Here is an 8773-nt window from a genome sequence, read left to right on the forward strand (position 1 = left end):
CCCCAAAAAAAAATTATACAATATTTACAAAATATTTACAAAATGTAAAAATAATTTAAATAAAACTTTTAAATGGAAAAAAATGCATTCATCTGTGAGAAGGCAAATCCGCACCAGGCTCCTAATTCAGCCTTCCAGTGCAACGGTGCCTTGCGATTCCTTCTCACAAACAAATGACTTTTCAACTCCTGTAAGAGACTCAGTAAGCTCCTGTAATATTTCTCGTTTTTGCCAGAGGATTAAGAATATACGCCTGTAAGCATTATATTTTCTGTCTACGTGTGTTGCTGCACCGCTTGTGTTCAAGCACGAGCCAGCCGCGACGTAGACGCTATTCGTTAACCCGTTCATGGCATTTCCATTACATGTTGGTCTTAAGCAAGTTGACTTGAAGGCAAAGTCATGTGATTGTTTTAAATACAAAATGCGCAATACTTTTTATTTCGTTATTATTATTTCGTGTTTTTTTTTTTTTTTTTAAAGATTTGTACACTACGCAAAACTTGTGAAGCGAGTCGAGTTCACTGCCACCACGCAGCACTCCTATCTCAAATGTTTGCTCGCAAGTCAAAGCAAGAACATTTCTGAAATCCGAGTTGTGGCCTACAGCGGCTCCTTGCGCGTGTTCTCATTTTGTCCCATTCAATAAACGGCTGAACGCGCATGGGCAAGCGTGGCTCTCCTTGCCCACACGCGAGGGCATCACAGCACTCATTTTTCAAACTCGCTGTATTTGATGCTTAAGATGTGTTGTCAATGAAGAACAGGCTGCTCGCATCCGCGTTTAACGCACGTGGGTGTGCGGTGCGGCTCATGTTGACCTTTGACTTGCTGAAGGTTGGATATTTGGGGGTGGGGGTTGAAAGCAAACTAATTGACACCAGGAGATGGTAGGAGTGAAAGAAGATTAAAAGCAGCAGCGAGGAGGAATTACTCGGTCGTAAATGGGATTGAGTGGTGTGGATTACAGATCGTCTGCTTTTTGTAATCCCGTGTAATCCCATTACACCGAGACGCTGCGACTGAATGAAAAAAGGAGAGTGCCGTTACCTCACGGAAGCTAAAGCGCGCGGTTGGACAACATCGGGAGGGGGGAGGAGAGCGATGCCTCGGCCGAGTGGAGAGAACCCACGACAGAAAAGTATCTCTCGGCGGGATCATCGCGACGCGAGGTGACAAGAGCAGCGAAAGGAGCAAAGTGGGAAAACCTGTCGCCGAAATTGCTCTTCGTCCCAGGGGAGGATGAGGTTCCAAAGGATCTCTCAACCCGGCAAAACCGACGTCGTGTTGGTTCGCACACACAGCTGTCTGAACGTGACTACAGGCCGTCGGGATTTATTTGTACGAGCTTCAAATCAAAGCGTCCGTCTCTCAAGCGCACAGCCCCCAGCTAGCTTTCCTTAGTGCGTGCGCAAGTCAGCAAATCTGCGGTGATCCGCAGGAGTTTCGGAATGACGGTCAGGGTCTGTGGAGAGAAAGCAGGACCAAGCTAGCTGAATGCTAAATGCTAATGAAGGGCAACAAATGAAGATGTAAGAATGTTAGGGCTCATTTAGGTTGCGTCTACAATCACTGATTTATTCCCTACTCGTTACAAAGGTATTTTTACACAGTGGATTGTATAGTTCACAAAAAAAAAAAAAAAAAAAAAAAGTCCTTCGAGTGGGGAATGTGTGAATGAGTGTTGGGAATCATTCACTCATTCTCTATTCCCTAATCGCACTCGACTATGACCGGGGGCGAATAAAACAGGAAAAATGGACCAAGCTTTAATTTGGAAGGGCTCGGAATGCCGGCAATTCGCACTCCTAAGCAGTAGGTGGCGACGATGCCATGTAATGCTAATGGCCTGCCGCCATTTCAGCCACGCTAATGAGCATGGCTAAACGCGGACGTTCTTAATATGTTTTGAGCTTGTGGATGAGAAACTGCTGCGCTTTAGTTGAAAAAATAAATAAAAACAGTCGTCCACTAAACCAAAATTCCGCTTAACACACAGTCACTCATCCAATCACAAAACTCAGTCAGCAGAAGAGGACGGACGGATACTGCAGACGTCTGCTTTGACTCACGACGGTTTCGACAAACCGGGAGTAAACGCGGCATCAAAACGCATTTAGGGGGGAAGAAATGCCGCCTCGTGTGGCCAGACGTATCGCACATACCAGAAAGCCCCCGTGGGAACGATTCTAAATGCGGCCTCAGTCCCGAATGACGTCGTGGCTGTGTCTCACTTCCGGTTCTTAAAATAAGCGGCAACAAAGATACTTTTAGAATCTTCCGGCAAACTTTCAAAGAGTCAAACGCGTTCACGAGATGTAAAAGGACAACATAGGAACGCCATCATAATGCGCTTGCACCTTTCCGTCCTCCACCTCTCCTTCCCGCTCTGCCCTTCATCCCCCGCTCCCCTTCTTTATCACACGCCACATAAAAGCTGCTCATCCAGAAAGGGCAGACTTGATAGGAAACACGGAGGAAGAGCGCGCCGCCGACGTCACGGGCGGGATGATAAAGGAATGGCAAGATGGAGGGATCCCAGGATGGAGCCACCTCAAAGTTGACAAACGCTAACGGCCCCTCGGTGAGCCGTCGTCGTCCCAATTTGTCCTTTTGCTTTTTTTTTTTTTTTACCCTCACACACGTTTCGCCTGTGTTCACGTTGCCTTTGCCAGCAGCAGGTTCTCCACACTGATTGATGATGGTTGCCATCGGTTACCTGCGTGTCCTGTTTACCCGAATATCAGATACTTTTTTCGATTTGTTCAGGTTAAAAGACACACACTTTCGGCTATTTAAAAAAAAAACACACCTTTCACTCTCTCGCAAAAACACATACACACATCTCAGTTTCTCTCTCTCTCAAACACACAAAAAGGCCTCCAATGAACTAATCTTGGACCTTTCCCCCAAAATACGCGCGTGCGTGATTAGCAGGCAGCTAACATTCACCCCAGTGTTTCCCGAGCGCCAAAGCGGGCCATTGCGAAGGAGCTTTAGAGGATATCGTGTCACGTTTATTTCATTATTAAGGTCTAATCAGCGCCATCCATCACTGTGACAGCCACCTCGTGGCGGCCCCTGTCACCAGCGACGCCCAACCAGGACTTGCGGGGGTCACAAGTGTCCAACCGGCGTGCTCAGGCAGGGACAAAATCATTTTGGTAGCCTTGACCAAGCTTCATGAAACGCAGTGGTGGGAAGTGGACTCGAGTAGATTTCTAGGTAGCTTTACTTTTCGGGAGTACTTTTTTCCCCGACGACTTTTTACTCCCACTTCCTGTTTCGACACAAATGTGCAATTTCTTCTTTACTTTTGTGCTCAAGTACATTTCAAGTGCGTTTGCTTATTTATTATATTATATACTTGTTGACTTAAGTATAGGAGTTGAATCTGTATAGTACTTCTAGTTTTACAAGTATCTGTACTTGTACCTTGCCACCTGTGATTAAAGCGGATCTGGCCGATTGGCTGGCAGGAATGCTCGTTTGAAGGGTCCTAAAAGGGTTACCAAAGCCAACAGGAGACGAGCGAGCGCCTCCGCCAACTCCAGTCAAACTCAACGAGGACGCGGGAAGTGGCACGGGAAGAGTGGAAGGCTGGAAAATTGGACTTGGAAAACTTTATTGATCCGAGCGCCAGACACAATTACAGACCGGGAGCGGGCACTTTGATGAGAAGTTTCACTGTTGTTATCGTACGCCGCTATAATCCGTCATATCTGCCAATCAAATTAACATATTTACACACACACACGCACACGCTCTGAGGCCAAATGATTAGTGCTAGGTTAATTCGCTTATAATGAATAAACCGTGCGTGTGTAACGAGCAGTTAAATCATAATACTTCCAAGATTGATAAAGCAATCAAAAAAAGACTTTCAACTAGAAGGGTGGATGGATATCGCGCGTGCACGGTATCGGGCTGCGATAAGGCAGGAAAGGGGCGGGTGGAACATGGAGGACACCGAGGGAAAACCGAGCGCGCGAAGGGATGGATGCGGCACCTGTTAGCCTGTTAGCTTGAGCCTGTTAGCTTGGGCTTCAGGAGCTTTGCTGAAACTATGACGGAATAGCCACCTCTGGAAAATAACATTCGTTTGCTGACAAATGGCCACAAGACTAGGGACCCCTGGCAGCTGATGATGTGTAATTAGCAACATTTCTGCTCGACAGGTAAAGCTTATCAACTCTTTGATTATTATTTTTTTTAATCGTTTAAACATTCCCAAAAATTATTTGTTTTATGTTATAGTAACACTGCATTTGGAACGGTTCATTCTAGCGACATAGCAGCCATGGCTAACTTCGGCTTGTTTACGGTGCTAATGCTAACATAGCATTGCTGCTATTTTGTTGAAACTTGTAATGCGCTCTCTTTGAAATCATGCAAGCAGTTTTAACACGGCAAACTCCCTTAAAGTGTACAAAATGGAGCAGAAACTCGGCCGACATGCTAACATCGCGTCAGTTGGATTCATTTTGCATTTACGGACTACATTGTGTAACTTTTACTGGTCATGGAGCGCCCACTAATTAACTGAAAAGTGTCATGCCACTTGATGTGACGTGGACTAATCAGCCAACTCGCTTGTTGAAAGTGAAACTGTAAAAGAAGCTTTTTTGTCAATGTTGACGCTGATGCTTTGGCTTGTTAGCATGTCGCGCTAATGGCTAACTCAGCAGCTAACACAACTGTTTGCTGCTACTTGTGTTGGCGGACACGAATAACTCATAACTCATAAATCATATTTTTTTTGGTCGAAGTACTTTTAACTAATAAACAGTGTGGCAGTAATATGCTTCCGTAGAAAACCACGTCATTAGCACCAAAACCTTTTTCCACAAATTGGAAGCAGCCAGTAGGAAGCAGCGTGGAAATGAACGCGTCCCAAGAACCTTCTTGCCGGGCCGGAGTGAGTTATTGGGCTGCTTTCGGCCGCCAAGGTCGAGCCGGGACCCCGCGAGGCCGCCGTCAAGGTGAGCGCAATAAAACACTCGGAAGGTGAAACCTGCCGCGGGTCTTATCGGCCTCCATCGCTCCCTGTGCTTCTGTCGTCCTAACGGCTCCGATAGAAGGCCGGGGGAGGGCGTAATTCTCGCGCTTTTATCGGCACAATCGCAGACACGAGGCACCGAGACAACCTACACTAGCAAGAAGCTAGCGGCTGTGACTAGCTGCTAATGAAAACGCATACAAAAACCACTATACTGGACCACAAGAGGGCACCACTGAGAACACAATATTCCTCACACAACTCTGACTCATAATTAATACAAGCGCACGCACACACACTGTGGGGTGTTGAGGGTGAAACGATGAGAAGATCAATCATGAGCTGTCAAGACCAACTAATATAGTATGGGCACAACATAATGATACACACACAATTTAATTGCTTTTGGGGTCGAAAAGCAACACAAAGACCTCATCAGGCCGCATAACATGACAACAATACAATGAAGTGCTCTGCAAAAAAAAAAAAAACCTCAAACCTAAGATTGAATATCTCAAGGCAAACAAACGATGCTTGTCGACTGTTGGCCAAGACACCTTTGGTGTACGAGCATTTCACTTGCATCAAGCATTTTCTTCTATAAAAAGCTTAAGATGACTTGTGATTGGGATTTTGATAAAAATCTGCTAATTATTGACAATACACAGTATTGATCAATTACATATATTACAGCAGGTATTATTTTTGTCCACTTGGGGAGGCCATCCTCGCGTTCCACACTGTCGTATCTGCGACTTTGAATGTGTGCGGCGTCAAAAGGCGGGGCCTGGCCCGGGGAGTGACGTGGGCGTCAGCGAATCAGAGTGTACAGTTGGCTGCCGTTGGCTCAAAATAGCAACGGGCTGTTAAATGGCTAACCGTTAGCCAGTTAGTTGAGTCATGCAAGTGTCCCAGCCATCTTCGGGCGAGAGGCGGGGTACACCCTGAACTGGTCGACAGCCAATCGCAGGGCACATAGAAACATACAACCATTTGCACTCACATTTACAATTTAAGGTCTTCAATCAACCTAGCACGCATGTTAGAGGGAGGAAACCAGAGTGCCCGGAGAAAAGCCACGCAACCACGGGGAGAACATGCAAACTCCACATAGATTAGAACCCCGGTCCTCAGAACTGTGAGACAGATGTGCTAACCAGTCGTTCACCGTGCCGCCCAGTGAAACCATATACATGTTTAATCATCACCAAAACATATTATTACCATTACACAACAAATTGAGGGATAACGAGTTTTGAAATCAGAAGACAAGGATAATAGTTTGTTCAAGTATTGTTTAAGTGACTGTAGAAGAAGAGTTTGGTAACAGAAAAATGCAATTATCGCAACATTATTGTTTATTATTATGACAATTTGGAATTTGGGTACAGAGTTGAGCAAAAATCACGGAAGTTGACGAGCATGATTTGCTTTCACGGGCCACATAAAATGATGTGGCGGATCACATCTGGCCCCCGGGCCTTGAGTTTGACACCTATGTGCTAGAGGATCCACTACGGGCGTGTGTGTGTGTGTGTGTGTGTGTGTGCGTGAGCGCCTTGACCTTTCGCAGCGTTAGCCGGTCTCAGCCATCACAAGAGGTATTAATGCACTAATCACATTAAACAGAGCATCATTAATCATCTCCGCTAGGCGCTGTCACTGCCACGCAACGCCTAATCAACTCTATTGTTTACACACACACACACACACACAGGAAGTGGGAATTGTAGAGCGAGTGCAATGATAACATAACGATACAGCAATTAAGAAATAATGGACATACGAGAGGAAAACTGTCTTCGTAACTGGAACGGTCGTTTTCACTAGAATCATGGAACAAAACCAGAACTTACGGTGGTGCCCTTGAGATACGAGCAATTGTTTGTGACCACGCTTGTAACTCAAAACACGTATCTTACATAATCTTTCCCCATTGAAATGAAGAGAAAAGGCAGTCGTCCGTTCCAGTCTCCTTAGAAAAAACAATTGTAATGTTTCTCTAAGAAAAATAGCACTTTATAGTCCATCCATTTTCTGAGCCGCTTCTCCTCACAAGGGGTGAGGAACGGGTTGTCCGCCAATCGCAGGGCACGCACTTTATATTATTGTTCTTTATTATAACTTACAGTCATGACTTAGAATTAAGCAGTTTTTGCCTTTTTTTTTTTTTTTTTTTTGCTTCAATTCAACAGCCATCGTGCTGCTCTTGGTGTACGCCTTGGCCACCTGGGGGCAGTATAATACATACGGATATAACAGGAGATGGTCACAACTCCTCAATTAGCTGCAGTAATATTTTCTGCAGAGGATTAAAAAAAAAAAAGACGTCAGAGTCTTATTTGATCTATCTACGTGTTACTCCACTGTTTGTGTTCAAAAATGTGTCGCTTTAAGGGTTATAACCCCACAACATCGGTGCTATTCATTAGCCTGTCTGTGGCGTTAGACATTAATTGGTAGCATTAAGCTAATCTGACTTTAAGGCAAAGCTATGTGGTTGTTTGAAATACACATGTAACGCTCACGTTTATTTCGACAGTTTAGTTTCTCAAAATGTTGTTCGTAAGTCAAAGCAAAAACTGCTTGCATCTCAAATAACTCGTAAATGGGGTCACTCTTATCGCAATGTGCCACCGTAATATGTTCCGTTCTTTACATTTGCTTTCTTTTCCCGTTTCCCGCCTTGAAACGACGAGCAACTCGCCTCTGTCCTTCTCTCCGTCACCCTTCAACTTTCATCCTCGTCACTGTGCAGACCCGCTGACTCAGCAGCAGCGTCATTAAGTATGGGCCAAGGAGAAGATGTGCCCCACACACATACATTGCATCTTTAATGATCACAGGGTGGTGCCCTCATCGCGCCAAATATATGCATGTGCAGCCGGTGTTCTTCCTCACACCCTCCCCCTTTGCAAACTGATTTCATGTTATATATTTATGTATGCGATCTGAAGCAATACAATATCGAACAATCTTTCACGTTGTGCGTGTCTCACAAGTCGGTGCAGTTTTTCATCAAACCTTCCAAAACGACATACACTGTAGACTAAACACTGTCTGTGGCTCCCCCTGGTGGGCCAAGGGCGAAAGGCTAAGACACGCATAAAAGTAAAAGATTAAAAGCAGCAAGCGATCTTATTGGTTTCGTTTCATACATTCGCAGCCATCATTTTGTTATTGGTGGAAGATGATAACTTTATTTTCGCTGATTTTTAATGTACATTTGATGTGAAGCTGCATATTTTGCAAATAGGGAAATTAACCGTTTTCCTTGCCTTTTTCCCCATTAAAAAAAAAAAAAAAAAACACTTTTCTGATAAATGTTTGTTACACCTGACATGTTCAAATTGGTGCCAATGTTTTGGAGCACGACTATTAAGACACATGATGCTTTTTTTCCCTTGACTGTCTGACCTGAAATCAGACTAAACCTTTCCTGTTTTAGGTCAATTAGGATTGCCAAAATTATTTCTATATGCAAGACAAGTACATATACTAGACAATACAGTCATGCTCGAGCACGACTGTATATCGCCATTCAGCCCAACAAACATTCAGGATTATGACTTTTGTTACCTGGCTACTTGTCCCATCCAGCTCCTCTTCCACCCTGCAAAACACAACCAGTCACACAATTATGCAAACCATCAATACGACAGTATATAAAACCACAATATAACACACCGAAAATAGTTTTGAAAAATCTATAAAACATCATACTCACCAGTAACGCTGAGTCGAAGTTGAACGCAACAAGTTCTGCGCAGGGGA

At 44.6% G+C, this 8773-nt stretch overlaps 1 long non-coding RNA gene across 1 annotated transcript; it reads right to left on the reverse strand.

Moving 5' to 3' along the window:
• Positions 1–24: 24 nt before the first annotated feature.
• Positions 25–8773, reverse strand: LOC133397661 (uncharacterized). Its single transcript, XR_009767678.1, has 3 exons — positions 8727–8773; positions 8579–8612; positions 25–1465 (listed from the first exon to the last, which is right to left on the reverse strand). It is a non-coding gene; the product is annotated as an uncharacterized LOC133397661 (long non-coding RNA).

Source organism: Phycodurus eques, chromosome 23 (genome assembly GCF_024500275.1).
Source record: "Phycodurus eques isolate BA_2022a chromosome 23, UOR_Pequ_1.1, whole genome shotgun sequence".
NCBI lineage: Eukaryota > Metazoa > Chordata > Actinopteri > Syngnathiformes > Syngnathidae > Phycodurus > Phycodurus eques.